At 38.1% G+C, this 17,916-nt stretch overlaps 1 protein-coding gene across 1 annotated transcript in view; it reads right to left on the reverse strand.

Moving 5' to 3' along the window:
• The window catches only part of LOC126485144 (Krueppel homolog 1-like), a 70,816-nt gene extending 60,906 nt beyond the window's left edge, over window positions 1-9,910 (reverse strand). The window contains exon 1 of the mRNA XM_050108807.1: window positions 9,783-9,910. The gene's annotated coding sequence lies outside the window, so the exon portion shown is untranslated. The remainder of the gene's footprint in view (window positions 1-9,782) is intronic.
• Window positions 9,911-17,916: the final 8,006 nt, after the last annotated feature.

Raw genomic sequence — 17,916 nt, forward strand, 5'->3', positions numbered from 1 at the left:
ATTGAGCCAGGTACCTGATGGTAATTATAATTTTCTTTAGAAGCTGATGCCAATGTATCTTGTATTTTTATAGTACAAAGTTAAATTGATCAATTTAACTTTTTTGTTTCAACCGTATCTTACATTCTGTCCATTCTTTGTATACTCTATGTGATTAAACGGTTGTTCATGCTCTTGAAGCCAATTTCCTAAATGAACCCAATCATAGAGTCCATCACTTGACAGCTCGTTTCAAGGAGATCTCAAAAGTTTACAACAATAACAAAAAGCTTTGTCAGGTGATTTTGAATACACAATGCCTTTTTTCTCCATTTGGTAAAGTTCTTATTTAAAAATTAGTTGCAATTTTCTTCTGTTCACATTTAAAGGATAATAAAAATTTACAATTTTGGTAAAGGCTTTCTGTACAATTTCATCTACCATCTATAACCATGTTAATGTATTAGGCCAAGACCCTGGGTATGATTAACAATTATGTCATGATTGTTACTAGTAGGCCTACCTGAATGTGTGCTAGCAGGAGGTTCACATTCACTATTTAATTTTCATTTTTATCTCAAGCAACACATGATGAAAGGCTATATTAATGCCATCACCATTTAAGCATACTTCTGTTTGATTCTTAATTTGTGAGATGTTAGTCTACGAAACTTTTCATAAGTGCCTTTTTTCATTAGTTCAAGAACTGCTCATGATGTAGTTGTTATTTGTTCTTTTGAGCATGTGAATCATATTCCTAAATCAGTCACTCTCACACGACATTGCCTTGTCAGCACTTTGAACTTCACAGTGCAGGAAAAACGCTATATCTTAACACAGAACGCACACACAGCACATCAAATGGTGTGAACTGGAACATACATTTAAAGTCATGACAATGAACAATTCTGTGAGAGGCACCCGTTGACCAATGAATGTAACATCTGATTGTTAGCCACAACAGTGAGTTGCAGGCATGGAGGGGCACTTAGAGATAATGTACTGCATACCTCATAATTTATGGATGAGCAATATCCATATACTAACAATGAGAATTATGAGTGCAAATCCCTACCATGGTCTTTGGTACCCTTCACTCCGAAGCAGTGATCGTTTTCTTTGTAACACACCAGTAGCCATGTAGTCGTGTCACAATGGAAATATATTTCATCACATTACATTTGTATTAAAATTAACAGTTATTTCAGTAACGCCTTACTTTTTTTCCAATTTATCTGTAAAATTTAACATTCCAAGTGATAGTTGTAAAATTACCTCCTAATTCTTGGGCCCTGCATGGTTGAACCATTTGAGCCGTGGAAATAAAAGTTAAGCACTGAATGAATTTAGAGCATAATTTACAATATTCAATGCCCAACACAAAACTAAATATATAAAACATCATTAAAAATAACAAGTTGAAACCTTGTGATTGACTCATAGTTGTTGGTTTAATAATAACACTATTTAAAAAAATAAAATGTGTTCTGTTTGTTTCAATGGAAACTAAATTGTTATTTGATGTAGTCTTTTTTCAGTTAGAACACTCATTTGATGTGACTCAATACTAGTCCCTCCTTTGCAAACCTCTTCATTATGTTCTGCGACTTACATACACTGCTTACTTGGTCTGGCTTCAGTTTTTACCTCCCCCCGGCTTACCTCCATAATGAAATGAACTATTCTTCAGAAACATTTTGTCAACTTGAGCCATAAAGATCTGCTTTATTTCATGAAATACCTTTTCCATTATTACACAATCTAACCATTTTATCTTCAGCATTCTCCTGTAACATTACACTTCAAAAGCTTCTATTTTCGTCTCTGTGTTATTTACTGTCCACATTTCACTTTATATAATAATATATTTTTAAAATCTCACACTGCTGCTTGTATCTTTTCTTATCAGCAGCTGACTGTCAATCATTCTCCAGAAATTGGAGGCAACAGCAAATTCTCTAACATCCAGTTGATACAGTTAATTCAAAGATATTTGAATTAAGCTGTGTCAGTTATGAAACTTACCAAAATGATTTATTGTTCCGAATATAGAAAGTAAACGCTTTCAATACTGTGCACGTCTTTCATTTTTATGACCATGCTGCTACACAGTCTGAACAGACATGTAGGGTGTATCAAAAAGAATCATCCAATTTTAAAAAATCATAACTATTACATTATTTGAGATACGTGCGTGAACATCGTACTGTTGGAAAGAGCAAAATCTCGAGTTTTACATGGTTCCTGTTAGGTAGCAGCAGTGTGTGTCAACTTCAGTTCTATTAAAAATGTTGTCGAGACAACAGAAAGCGTTTTGCGTTCTACATTTTGCACAGTGCAGGTTAGTAATAACTGTTCTGCATGATGTTTGTATTAGTTATGATGTGGATCCTCCTACAGCACAAAGCATTAGACAATGGCAAACATGTTGTTTGTGTAAAAGCAAATCGCCGGGCTGTCCCCAAGTGTCTGACACAGATGCCGAATGCATGCACCATATTTTTACAAGGAGTCCACAGAAAGCTGTTCATCATGCAGCTCAACATGCCCTCGATGTCCATCTGGTGTGTGTAGCATTGATGAAACCATACAAAATTCAGCTGCAAGATCTTTGTGGAGGTGACAAACAACAGTGTGTGGAGTTATGTAATTCCATTCTCAGCAAGATGGAGGATGACAGTTTTCTTCCATGCTCAGTATTTAGTGAAGAGACAACATTCCATTTAAATGGAAAGGTGAACTATCATAGTGTGAGAATATGGGGTACAGAACAACCACATGAAGTTGTACAACACAAGAGGGGACTCTCCAAAATATTGTGTGTTTCCTGCAGTATCATGGGAAAAGGTGCATGGCCCATTTTTTCCCTTTGTCGAGAACATTGTTACAGGAAGTACACAGGCCGATATGAGTTGGAGACTGATTTGAATGACTTCATTTATCACCAGCATGGGGCACCGCCACATTGGCCTCTGCAAGTATGGGAATTTTTAAATCAAAGGATTACTGAACAATGGATCAGTCACACTGGACCAAATGATTCATCCTTACATTACTGGGCTCCATGGTCACCCGATCTCACTGTATGTGATTATTTTTTGTGGAGGTTTATAAAAGACTGTTGATGTGCCTTCGTTACCAAAAACAATGAATGAACTGCAACATCGCATAACAGCAGCTGTGGAAGCTGTAACTCAAGACATGCTCGCTTTGGTGTGAGAACAAAAAAGGGGGTATATTGAACACACACACACACACACACACACACACACACACACACACACACACACACACACACACAATTTTTTTGGGTCTCCTGTTCATCAAAAAATAAAATTCATTGTATGTGTTTTAATACACCCTGTATATTGGTTCTATTTTTCCCAATTGAAAATATTTTATGATTTCTGATAGGAGGTGGCTACAAAGATAAAATTCAGTAGAGCAGCCTATTTGATCTAAACAGCGGAAAAGTACACAATGTCCCAGGAACCTATCCGCTGCTCAACCAAACCACTGAGAACAGCTAGCTAACCCACTTGTTCTTTCCTTCATGAATTTTGTACTTGGATGGATCTATTTTAAATCATAAAATTTAGTATGCAAGAAGTCCATCCATGTTTATGCTACAGGCCATCATTAACAATCATGGAGAAATTCCTTTTAGAACTCAGACACCCAAAGGAAGCTTTGAAAAAGAACAGTTAATCGATACCAGTGAAGACGTAGCTAGAATTGCATACGTTCTGTATACTGGTACCATTTCTGGGAAGGTCAGAAGAAAACTCTGAAAAAATTATCTCAAATGTAGGTCCCATATCGATCCCTCCAGTAAAATTGAAAGACTTACTGTGTTTTATGAAAACTGATTGGATCTCAGAAAAAATGGGTATCCATCTCACATTCCCTGAAAATGTAGCATGCCATATGTTGGGGGGGGGAAAAAAATTAAAATAAAATAAAAAAAATTGAAAAAAGATGGAAAAAAACAAGAGAAGACTTTCTGTGTGTGTGTGTGTGTGTGTGTGTGTGTGTATAATTTACCAAATGAAACTGCTGGCAGGTCGACAGAAACACAAACATACACACAAAATTCAAGCTTTCGCAACAAACTGTTGCCTCATCAGGAAAGAGGGAACACATCAATTCAGATTACTTAAATCATGCCAGAAAATACCTCAGCGCTGTCTCCCTCTGTTCACTGATAAATACCTATTAACAGGTTTTTCAGTGAATGGTTTTTTTATAACTTTGGTAGTTTGTGTTGTTGTTTAACAGTTCCAGAAAATAGCTTGTAGGGTACACAGTTTGGAGTCTCTATAGTAACCACCAAAATCTGTGTGCACCACCTGAAAATGACACTTTGCTTCAAACAGGAAATACTTGTACACCAGGAATGTCCATTCTGTCTACAGTACTTTGATAGTCCTTCACATATTTAAGATTTGCCTGTGCTGTGTTTGCGGCATAAGGTGGAGAACTGTAGAGTCCTCTTGAATAGGTCAGGTGTGGACTACTCATCAGTTGCCACTCAGGTAGCTGACTATGTGTGGGGTGGACACAAGGCTTTTTTAGATTAGGCGACTCTCCATCCAATCCAGATAATGATAGCTGTAGTAAATCCAGAAGTATCCGTGTAAGACCAAAAGAAATGCCTCCCACAGCTGACACTATTAACATCCTAATAGGAAACTACTGAAGCATTCGCAACGAAGTGCCAGGGTTTGAAGTTCTCATGAAATTTGATAGCTGTGAGATTTTTGGGAAAAATTTATGTGTATATCGAAAGTATAGGCAAATGGGAAACAAAGACAGTGTATTTGTTGCAGTAGACAGGAAACTCAAATCCATCATGATAGAAGTTGAAGCTGCCTGTGACACTGCGCAAAACTCAGCATGAGGATAGGCGTAAAACGATAATTGGATTCTTCCATCACCCACCAGACTCATCTCCTGATGTAACCAAAAACTTTAGAGAAAACCTCAGTTCACTTGAACATAAGTTCCCCCAACATACTATTATCACCATTGGACACTTTAATCATCCAACAGTTAATTGGGGAAATTTACAGTTTTGTTAGTGGTGAGCACGAGAAGACATCCTGTGTAACATTACTAAATACCTTCTTTGAAAACTACCTAACTAGACCAGGTAGTTGATCGTGGTGGGTGTTATAATACATCCTGTGAAACTCTGTAACCTACCTTGAACAGATAGTTAGGAACCCTACTCATGATAGAAATATATTGTACCTCTCTTAGGACATCCACATCGAAACTGGGATCAGTGACCATGACGTGATTGTGGCACCAATAATTACCAAAGTACAAAGGACAGCTAAAACAAGCAGAAAGATATATATATGTTCAACAAACTAGATAAAAAAACACAGTAGTGTCATAGCTCATAGAGGAATTTTACACTTTCAGCACAGGGCAGGAGTATGCAGAGGAACTATGTCTTAAGATTATTGACCATGCACTGGACAGATATATGCCCAGCGGAACATTTCATAATGGGAGAGATCCTCCATGGTGTAGAGGAATTGTAAAGAAACTTCTAAAGAAACAGAGATTAGTGCATAATAAGTGTAAAACAAGTGTAGGACTATACATAAAGAGAAGGTGACTGAAACACGTTTGGGTGTCAAGAGAGCAATATGTAATGCCTTCAATGACTTCCATAACTGAATACCGTCAAATGATATTTCACAAAACACAAAGAAATTGTGGTCGTATATAAAGGCTGTTAGTGGCACCAAAGTTAGTATCCAGTGCCTAGTGAATGAGACAGGAACTGAAATTGAAGGCAGGAAAGCAAAAGCTGAAATGCCCAACTCTTTATTCAAATTTTCCATGACTACAGATTGTTTATGTAATATTAACAGTTATACTGAAAACTGCTTAAAAATATCATGAACTGCAGTATAAAATGCTAAAATTGCTATCAAAAGTGCGTAAAAATATCGTGAACTGTGGTATAATATGTTAAAATTACTATACAGTGGAGAGATATCCACGAAGCATGCAGATATTGTACATGACCATTCCTCTTTGAATACATTATTACATCAATTTGAATCTAGTTTTCCATTAAGACATATGAATATAAATGAGGATAAAAACGAAGAGAGAAGGTGTTAACCTCAAGAATCCAAGTATTATGTACTGTGAAGAGTTAATATATTAAATTTGGAAATATAATCTAGAACTGAAATGGTGTTATAGTACAGTGCATATTTATCTTTTTCATGTTGAAACTGAAAGCTGAAAGGAGACAACTACCTGCCACCCTTGCTTCTTTTGTAGTTCACACACACACACACACACACACACACACACACACACAGAGAGAGAGAGAGAGAGAGAGAGAGAGAGAGAGAGAGAGAGAGAGAGAGAGAGAGAGAGAGTTAAATTATCAGTGTGTGGTAAAGTCAATATTTGTAGTGTAATAGATTGCATACAGCTATTTACCATGTTCCACCCACTTTACCTCAATAACCTAGTAAGTGAACAAGTAACAAGTGAGAGTAAACCTGTATACATAGCACTCCACAAATGAAGGATATCTTCATAACCGAGCACCTAGAGTACACTGCACTGTCATTGGTAACACACTATACATAGCTCTTTTGTTTTGCTAAAGTTTTAACACTTTTGCTAGTCACTTGTACACTCTAAAACCGGAATTGTTTTAGTTTAATGGAATCAATTTACAATCAGTTTTAAAAGTAACTACTGATAGTGAGTTTTGTACAGTTATGACAAAATACGTTTACTGAATTCAGGAGCCTGAAGATGGTACAATTTAACTACAAAATTGATTGCCTATAAAACAAAACCATATAAATACAGCTGAACGTGTCAGCCCTACAACATCATGAAGAATACTTGTAATTCAAAAGCAAGCCTTACAGAAAGTACTTGCTGTGATAAATTCATGAAATTCACATAAACTTTTATTTAATCAGCTAAAAATTCTGACACTGGCCTAACAGCCCAACCAGTCAGTTATGAAACTTTTCAACAGACAATATGAACCTGTTTAACAGCAACTGCATCAGCCATTCATCTGACACAGGGCAGGGAATCAGTCTTTATGTTGTAAGCTCATTCTTAACTATCAAAGAAGCATTAGGCCTGTGTATGTTCTAACAAATAATTTTGATAAGCTTCTGTGTGTGAATTTAATATTGTTCATTGTGCAATCTTGTTTTCAGACCCATGTTGAAGAATTTTCAACAAATAAAATTACAGTAATTCTGGCACCTCCATGATCAGGTCTACTTTCAGTCCACTTAACCCAATGATATCATATTTAAATACCCTACTGGTTGCTGTAAAACCAGATTTAATACATATCAGCTATAGCAGTTTGTACACAAGACAGGTGGAAGGGCAATGCGCAGTGGTAACGAACATAATAGCACCTGATGCTCCAGCCAGTAGTGCCACTCTGCTGCATCTGCTTGTAGCACATGCAGATGCATGTAGAACATTTACACTTGTTCATTTTAGTTCATGCATTGAGAGGTTATTGAGCCACTGGGTTACAAAGTGATACTGCATTAAAAAGTGACAGTGATAGTTTTCAAGCAGATAAATTCTGCTAGCAGAAACAATGGCAGGGTGTAGCACTCATCCCTGAATTGAAGGTTATCAGGGTAGGCAACAGCTGGAGTGTGAGGCATGAGAAAGACACAGCGATCAGACTGGCACCGCCCACAGAGAGCACACTGGCACCGCCACAAAGTATTTTCAGTCTCTCTCTGGGCAGAATGCATCACACTGCCGCCTCCTTACATGCACCCCACTATAGCATGATTGTTTTAAACAGCAGCTAGTATGATTGTTGGGCATGGTAGACTACTACAAACTCTTCTAAATTCAGAACACCACCACATACACTGCCATGCACTTTAACTTCTTTTTCATGTGTGACTACAGCTCATTCTTTGAGTAGATTCAGCTAATGAAGTTATGAGGGATATTAATTTGCTGAACTAAATGAAAAACAAGACGGTACTATTCATATTTTATGACTGTGATTACATGCATGTCTAATTGAATAAAACATTGGTCAGTGAGAACCTATATGGTTTGTTAACTGATATGCTCCCTTCTTTTACTTAAAGAAATAAAACACAAAAGATCTTGAACTTTTCAGAAAGTCACGTTAGCTGTTGGACAGCGTTACTGTTTCTGAAATGTAACACTAGTCATACAAAAGGCTTAAAACTGCTTTGCAGCCAACAGCTCAACTGTCAATTCTATACAATACAAATTATATAACTACAAATTAATAATTTACACATCTGTGAGTACATAAAAGTTCAGTTGTAAAATGTATTGATGCCCAAATGAGCAGCACATTAGAATTGAACCAATGTTGACTACTGACAAAAATATAATTTGCTCGATCTGATGAAATCTCCACACAAAAAGCATACTTGCATATTTTCGCTCCATATTTGGAGTCTAGACAGCTAACTTTTAACAAAGTATTTAATCACATTATAGGTAATAGTAGTAATTGCAAAGGCGCTCATGTCTAAGTAGTGTATGGTCATATTTTTCCAGTCTTTTAACTAATCAAATGAAAGTATATGGTTCCAGAGGACTTTTCAAGTCTCAAACATCTATGACATTATGATGTATACATTTGCTGACTGCAGTGACGAATGAAAATTTGCACCAAGGCCGGAATTCGAACCCGGGTCTCTGCCTAGTGTTTCCAGTGTGTTCAATTATATTGTTTTGTAGTGGCTGCATACCTGACTTTTCCCACATCATATCTTTCTCAAGACGGGACTATAAGTTAATGACTAGGAACGATGGATTAGTCTTTTAAGCTATTGAAATGCAAACTTTTATTTATGGTTACTAAAAGTTTCGATGATTGGTAGTATGAACAATCAGTGCGACAAATAGACTATAATGTTTAATCATGGGTTTTATAGGTGGAAATATGAAGACGGAATCAATATTTAATGATAGACATGCTGTTTTGTGCTGACCATGGCGTATCAATTAAACCATGGTTGCAACTAAACCAGTAGTCAAAAGTATTTTCTCAGCCGTAAACAGTGCGCAGAAACAAATCATCGTATTATGCAAGGGAAAGGCTGTAGTGTTTTGGAGTGATGTTCACCATGGGTAGCACGTTTCCAGTATTGCAACGCTCAGTGCGTTCCACTACGTAAAACATAATGAGTCTTATTATCAGTCAATACTTTTCAGCAACGATGTCCGTTCTTCAGAAACTTCAAAAGGCCGCATTTCGGTATCCAGTGCAACAAAACACATTCGCAAGTCCAACAAATAAACATGTTCGTCATTTGTTCTGTAGGAGGAAATACAAACTGTAGTGGAAGTGAGAATTATGCAAAATAATTTCATCACCCTGCAAACTGCGTTTTAAATTACGTTTGGGTTTACTATCTACATCATCATATTAGCCTTAGTTCATTGAAATATAACGTTTTTATACCCCCTTTCAAGTTTTTTATTTTGCATTTCGGAATTTGACCGTTAAAAATCATGGCATATTATACCGTTCACATTACGTTCTTTGTTTTAAAACTGGATATCAGGCAGGTAGAGAATCAATAGCTCTTCCATGTCCTAATGCAATTTATTTATGGGCCTTCTCAGCATTGTGGTGAATTATAAGAGGAATGTTACTTCCTACGTGTATCGCAGGAAACGTAATTAACTTTAAAGATGTGGCGCTGTTCAATAGCCCATCTTACTGAAATTGCGGGACATACATGTTGGGTTCTCTTTTTCACATATGTACTTACTTGTGTTTTTATAAATACGTTGATATGATGCTCAATTGTCTTTTGTGGAAGTATATATTGCACAAAAGAAGATCGAAACAAAATAGTTGCGAAGCTGCGACAAACGGGCACGGTCTTCAACACCACAGGGTAACCAACATACCGGAGAAAGCTGATTGCTGTAGCCAACCAATGCTCTACTGTACTTTAAGAAGATATATTTTGCCTACAGGAATTGAAAGATCTTTGGATCAGCGCAGCGAAAACTTCGTTCTGAATATTTAGAAGAGTTGCAAGAAGTGTAAAAAAAGTTACACATTTCTAATGGCGTCTCTTCCTTCAACAGCTTGTTATTTCAAAGATATTGATTCTTATGTGGCGGTTTCTTTGAAAGATGCAACGTCTCCCAAGGAGAGGACGGATGTATATCCCTAGTGTAACTGAATTGAATTTGAATATTCATGTAGAACACTAAATGTTCTGTTGATTCCAGAGCTGTAGTGTTTACAGAAATTAACGCGTTTTCAAAGTATCCAAGAAGCTTTAATCCATGGACATAAATTACATCTCCCAATAGAACGGTCCGGGCAACATTAAAGATCGCCGGCAGGCTAAAATACCACAAGCCATACCCACAGATCTGAGAGCCTGATTAGTACGTTCGCTAGTCAAGCTCTTAAGAGTTGTTAGCTATTCTACAATTAGTTACGAGAATCATAACTTCGTAACAGGCAAATGCAATATAACTATGCGAAACGTGTTTGTCTGATGAATATAAAATAAATTGGTAATACGCATTTCAGTAGTCATCCTTTAATATTGCCATTGCTGTTGTGGTCTATAGTCCGAAGGTTGGCCAGATGAAGCACTTTGTGCTAGTCTTCCTTGTGTAAGACTTCATCTCTACATAATCAACTGTTATAGAGTAGGATGCGTTCTGTACTTAAGAAACAATGTTTCAGTCCAAAGCAAAATTTCAGAACTAGAACATACAACGTGGACTGCCATCTGCCATAGTGCATCTCTTTCACTCAGTTTTGTAAATGATTTAAATCAAGATGTAGATGTAACTTTATGCTGCACGGAAGTTTGCCGGTAGCCTTGCTGTTCATGTTGCATATTAAAGACTTTGCAGACAATATTAATAGTAACCTAAGATTTTTGCAAATGATGCAGATATCTATAATGAAGCAATATCTGAAAGAAGGTGCATAAATATTCAGTCAGATCTTGATAGGCTATCAAAGTGGTGCAAAGACTGGAAGCTTGATTTGAATGTTCAGAAACGTTTTCATACAATGGAAAAACATAATATCCTATGACCATAGTGTCATTGAGTCTCTGCGGGAATCGGCCAACTTCTAAAAATATGTTGATATCACACTATGTAGTTGTATGAAATGGAACGATCACATAGGCCCAGTCGTGTGTAAAGCTAGTGATCTGCTAGGGTATATTAGTAATATACTGGGAAAATGCAATCAATCTAAATAACTTGTGAGACCCATCCTAGAATATTGCTCAAGCATATGGGACACGTACCACATGGAAATAACAAGGGATATTGAAAACATGTAGAGAATGACAGCATGAATGGTTATAGGATGGTCTGACCTGTGGGAGAGTGTCACAAAGATGCTGAAGAAACTGAACTAGCAGACTCTTGAAGATAGACATAAATTATACTGAGGCGTCCTACTTACATAATTTCAAGAACAGGCTTTAAATGATGACTCAAGGAGTATACTACAACCTCCTATGTGTCGCTCACATAGGGATCATGAGGACAAGATTATACTGATTACAGCATGCGCAGAGGCATTTAAACAGTCATTCTTCCCACATTCCATATGTGAATGGGATTGGGACAAACCCCAATAAGTGGTACAATGGGCTGTACCCCCTGCCATACACTTCACAGTGGTTTGCAGAGAATAGACATAGATGTAGATGGTCACACACTACAAGTTCCTGATGACCAAAGGAAGTAATTGTACCCAGCCGGTACTGGAACTGGACATTCTTTGTGGAAAGACTGAGCATTGGTACCTCTCAAATAAGATCAAAATAAATTAAGGAAAAACTCATGGTACGGTATACAGCTCAGCTAACACATGCACCTGAATCATGAAGACACTGTGAAGTTGAATAGAATAGAATATTTTTATTAGCCTTTCAGTATTTTTCATACAGTTGGCTTCATCAAACTATTCAAATAGTTACAGAAAGGGGAAAAAAGGAATTAAAGATCTTTTCTTCAGCATTATGTAAAACAATGTTTTATACAGTAATTAAATACACACATAATAAAAGAATCACAGTAAATAACTAGCTTATATAATATCAAAACATTTTCTTCATAACTTAGGTTTCTGACTTCCAGCCTTGCATCTCAATCCTTCTTAAAAAACCTTAATCCTACACCCAACATCACCACTGCTGAAGCCCAGGCTATCCGCGATCTGAAGGCTGACCGATCCATCGTTATTCTTCCGGCGGACAAGGGTTCCACGACCGTGGTACTTGATCGTCGGGAGTATGTGGCTGAGGGACTGCGTCAGCTTTCAGACATCACCACATACAAAGTTTGCCAAGGTAACCCCATTCCCGATGTCCAGGCGGAGCTTCAAGGAATCCTCAGAACCTTAGGCCCCCTGCAAAACCTTTCACCTGACTCCATCAACCTCCTGACCCCACCGACACCCCGCACCCCTACCTTCTACCTTCTTCCTAAAATCCACAAACCCGATCACCCTGGCCGCCCCATTGTAGCTGGTTACCAAGCCCCCACAGAACGTATCTCTGCCTACGTAGATCAACACCTTCAACCCATTACATGCAGTCTCCCATCTTTCATCAAAGACACCAACCACTTCCTTGAACGCCTGGAATCCTTACCCAATCTGTTACCCCCGGAAACCATCCTTGTAACCATTGATGCCACTTCCTTATACACAAATATTCTGCATGTCCAGGGCCTCGCTGTGATGGAGCATTTCCTTTCACGCCGATCACCTGCCACCCTACCTAAAACCTCTTTCCTCATTACCTTAGCCAGCTTCATCCTGAACCACAACTTCTTCACTTTTGAAGGCCAGACATACCAACAATTAAAGGGAACAGCCATGGGTACCAGGATGGCCCCCTCATACGCCAACCTATTCATGGGTCGCTTGAGGAAGCCTTCTTGGTTACCCAGGTCTGCCAACCCAAAGTTTGGTACAGATTTATTGATGACATCTTCATTTTCTGGACTCACAGTGAAGAAGAACTCCAGAATTTCCTCTCCAACCTCAACTCCTTTGGTTCCATCAGATTCACCTGGTCCTACTCCAAATCCCATGCCACTTTCCTTGACGTTGACCTCCACCTGTCCAATGGCCAACTTCACACGTCCGTCCACATCAAACCCACCAACAAGCAACAGTACCTCCATTATGACAGCTGCCACCCATTCCACATCAAACGGTCCCTTCCCTACAGCCTAGGTCTTCGTGGCAAACGAATCTGCTCCAGTCCGGAATCCCTGAATCATTACACCAACAACCTGACAACAGCTTTCGCATCCCGCAACTACCCTCCCGACCTGGTACAGAAGCAAATAACCAGAGCCACTTCCTCATCCCCTCAAACCCAGAATCCCCCACAGAAGAACCACAAAAGTGCCCCACTTGTGACAGGATACTTTCCGGGACTGGACCAGACTCTGAATGTGGCTCTCCAGCAGGCAGCAAATCCTGCCCTGAAATGAGATCCATCCTTCATGAAATCCTCCCCACTCCACCAAGAGTGTCTTTCCGCCGTCCACCTAACCTTCGTAACCTGTTAGTTCATCCCTATGAAATCCCCAAACCACCTTCCCTACCCTCTGGCTCCTATCCTTGTAACCGCCCCCGGTGCAAAACCTGTCCCATGCACCCCCCCACCACCACCTACTCCAGTCCTGTAACCCGGAAGGTGTACTCGATCAAAGGCAGAGCCACCTGTGAAAGCACCCACGTGATTTACCAACTGACCTGCCTACACTGTGATGCATTCTATGTGGGAATGACCAGCAACAAACTGTCCATTCGCATGAATGGACACAGGCAGACAGTGTTTGTTGGTAATGAGGATCACCCTGTGGGTAAACATGCCTTGGTGCACAACCAGCACATCTTGGCACAGTGTTACACTGTCCGGGTTATCTGGATACTTCCCACCAACACCAACCTATCCGAACTCCGGAGATGGGAACTTGCCCTTCAGTATATCCTCTCTTCTCGTTATCCGCCAGGCCTCAATCTCCGCTAATTTCAAGTTGCCGCCACTCATACCTCACCTGTCTTTCAACTACTTCTTTGCCTCTACAGTTCCGCCTCGACTGACATCTCTGCCCAAACTCTTTGTCTTTAAATGTGTCTGCTTGTGTCTGTATGTGTGGATGGATATGTGTGTGTGTGCGAGTGTATACCCGTCCCTTTTTCCCCCTAAGGTAAGTCTTTCCGCTCCCGGGATTGGAATGACTCCTTACCCTCTCCCTTAAAACCCACATCCTTTCGTCTTTCCTTCACCTTTCCTCTTTCCTGATGGGGCAACCGTTGGTTGCGAAAGCTTGAATTTTGTGTGTATGTTTGTTTGTGTGTCTATCGACCTGCCAGCACTTTCGATCGGTAAGTCACCTCATCTTTTATATATATATATATATATATATATATGCTTGGCACTGTCATTACACCAAGAGATTTAAAATAATTTCTGCAGGACTCTCTGAGTGCTAACCCCTCCATGCACCTGATTGCTTTCTTCTGCTTTCTGAAAATACATTCAGCCCCTGGGGAGTTACCCCAAAGCAATTTTCCATATTGCAGTTGGGAATGAAAAAAGGCATAGTATGAGTGGAGTAGCAAATGCTTGCTCACACTGTTTCTTAATTTATACAATAATAAAAGTACTCGTGCTAGTTCACTATATAGATAATTGGTGTGTCCTTCCCATGAGAGCTTTTCGTCTATGATTAGTCCAAGTAATTTCACTGTTTTGTTTTCATTTTTAGTTACTTTGAGATTAAATATTATTTCTTCTGTTTTTGTTTGATTTATGCACAGTTGGTTAGCCTGAGACCAGTAATTAGCCATTTGCATCATTTCTCTATTTTTTCCCAGTACACTCTGTAAGTTCTCTCCTGTACTTATTAATGTCATATCATCAGCATATAGTATGTTCTTACACGGTATGTAATTCGAGAAGTCATTAACATAGACAATGAACAGAAAAGGTCCAAGAACAGAGCCTTGGGGCATTCCTCTTTCTATAGGGAGTATTTCTGACCTCTGCTTATTTGCATATACAAGTTGTAACCTATTGCTTAGATAAGATCTGAATAGTCAGAGTGTGTCATCTTCAATGCCATAGTATTTTAACTTTTTGATGAGTATGTCATGTGACACCGAGTCAAAAGCTTTACTTAGGTCAATAAGTGTTCCAGACATCGATACCCTTTTTTCATACCCTTCATAAACATTGCTTACCAAAGCTTCTACTGCTTTTACAGTTGACAGGTGTGACCTGAAGCCAAACTGTTGTTCATTTAAAATTTTGTTGGTTTCAAAATACCTGTATACCTGCTTATGCACACAATTTTCTACTAACTTGGATATGATTGGTACTATTGAAATGGGTCTGTAGTTATTTGGGAGGTTTCTTTCACCTTTTTTATGCACAGGCAATGTAACTGTGAGCTTAAGACAGTCGGGGAATATTCCTTCATCAAGTACTCTGTTTGATAGTGAAAGAAGTGGCATTTCAACTTCTTTTGCTATACATTTAATGATGAGATTACTGAGTCCATAATAATCTTCTGTTTTGGAATTACTTAATTTGTTTATTGACTTATGAATATCATTTAATGTGATTTGGGTCCAAGTGAACTTCTCACTTCTTGTCTGTTTTGCACAAGTGAGCAATGCTTCTGCATCAGAGGCAGAATTGATGGGTGGGGTGGTGACGCTATTTACAAAATATTCATTGAGAATATTGCAGTCAATAGGGATACTCCTTTCTTTATTGGTATTATTAATTTCCCTTTTAATGACAGTCCAGGCAGCTTTACATTTATTTTTAGAATTTAAAGTATATTCATCATTTGCACAGCACTTAGCATTTTTTATTTCTAATCTGTAAAGGTTTCTCATTTTAATGTAATTTTCCTTGTCCCTATCACTGTTATGAGATTTGTCTTTCATAATCATCAGTAGTATTCTGAGTTTGTTAAGTTGTGGGGTGTACCACTTGTTAGTATTTTGTTGCTTATGAGTAATATTACTCTGGTACCTTTTGGTTACCAAGGGGCATGTCATTTCTACTATATGCTTGATCTCTGTCAGGAAAATGGAAAAACATTTATTAATCGTTTTCTTGTTATCCATTACATGAGTCCAATCAATTTCTTTTAACTGGTTTATCATTTTGTTTACATTGGATTCACCTAGAATTCTATATGTCACTTCTCTCTCTGTAGAACTGAAGGCTGACTTTTCTATTTGAAGCCATAGCCCTGCATGATCTGATATACCTAATTCGATTACATCACATTGTATGGAGTCTCTTTGTACATTGCTAATTATGTTATCGAGGCATGCGTTCAGTCTAGTACGTTTTTCATTGAGACAGTAATAGTTTAATGACTTCAGAGTGTTAATCATATGAATTACATTTTTTCTCTTTGCCCTTATATCTATGTTAATATCACCTACAATTACAATTCTATGCTGTTTATATTTTGACAACAACAATATTAAAGTATTAATTTTTTCTATAAATACTATCTCATCAGAGCCTGGGATTCGATAGATTGAGACAATTACAGTTTTTTGTTCGTGCATTACAACACCGGCTACTTCTATTGTAGCTTCAAGGCATATTCTACTAAGGTCTATAACTGAGTAATGCAATTCAAGGTTACTTTTGACATAAGTTGAAACCCCACCATGTGTAATACTTTTTCTGCAGTAGCTTGTAACTAACGAATATCCAGGAGGAACACACAAGTCTATTTCAGTGTCTTTCATCCAGTGTTCATTGATGCATAGAACACTGCAGTTGATTTTATCTAGCCAGTGTTGTAATTAATTGATTTTACCCCTAAGAGATTGTACATTTATATGAAGGAGGAGGAAACTGTCACTGCTACATAATGGTATTCTACTTTCACAGAACTTTCTGTTTTCATTTATTTTCGCTACATGATCTAGGGTTGCACAATTATCTGAATGAATTAGACTGCTGCAGTTTCCACTTAATGTGGTTTATAACTTTCCTTCATCCGCAATTTCGTTTTCTCTAAAAAAGGAGGTGTACAGTCATGCCCTGTGGGACTGTCTTTTAAGACAAGGTTGCTGCGTGCTCGTATTTCATTTACAACTTTGTTTATCTCCTGACACAAAACTTTTTTACCATGGTAATTTAGATGCTCACCATGTTCAGTGTGCAAATTTCTTTCAAGTCTGCTAATATCCACTACATTGCATTTAGCATAAGTGGAACATAGTTGTTTGATTTTAATATTTGTTTTACGAATCTCTTTGTTATCACATGAATTATAGATCAAGTCATGTCTATGAGGTATCATCACAACAATAGTGTTTTCCACCTTACTTACATCTAAAAATTTTTGTAATAGATAGCAAACTTTTGTGAATAGATACTCTGATATGTACGCAAAAAAACAGTAATATGTTGACTGGAAACAGTACTTACTGACCAACGTCTACTAACCATGTATCTCTGTTCCACACCTATGTTTCTCTCTCTCTCTTTCTCTCTCTCTCTCTCTCTCTCTCTCTCTCTCTCTCTCTCTCTCACACACACACACACACACACACACACACACAGGGGGGGGGGGGGGCACAAATGTGCCAAAGGGTGCTGAATACAAGAGAGAATTTTGATGATGGCCCTGAGAATGTTCAGTTCACTAACCTTGTTGTAAGTGAAGACCTTATTTTGGAGAAATTAAAAAAAAAAATAAAAACAATCACCACTATAATCAATAAAGTAGTTGTTTTGACAGGTGACAGAAATGAATCATCAACTGATCCATCTTTAAGGCAAGTTGGATATAAATTTCTTTTCTCCCTAGTTCAATTCTGTACTTTGTTTGTTGTTCGATCTACCC

The sequence above is a fragment of the Schistocerca serialis genome, chromosome 6 (genome assembly GCF_023864345.2).
Source record: "Schistocerca serialis cubense isolate TAMUIC-IGC-003099 chromosome 6, iqSchSeri2.2, whole genome shotgun sequence".
NCBI classification, from domain to species: Eukaryota; Metazoa; Arthropoda; class Insecta; order Orthoptera; family Acrididae; genus Schistocerca; species Schistocerca serialis.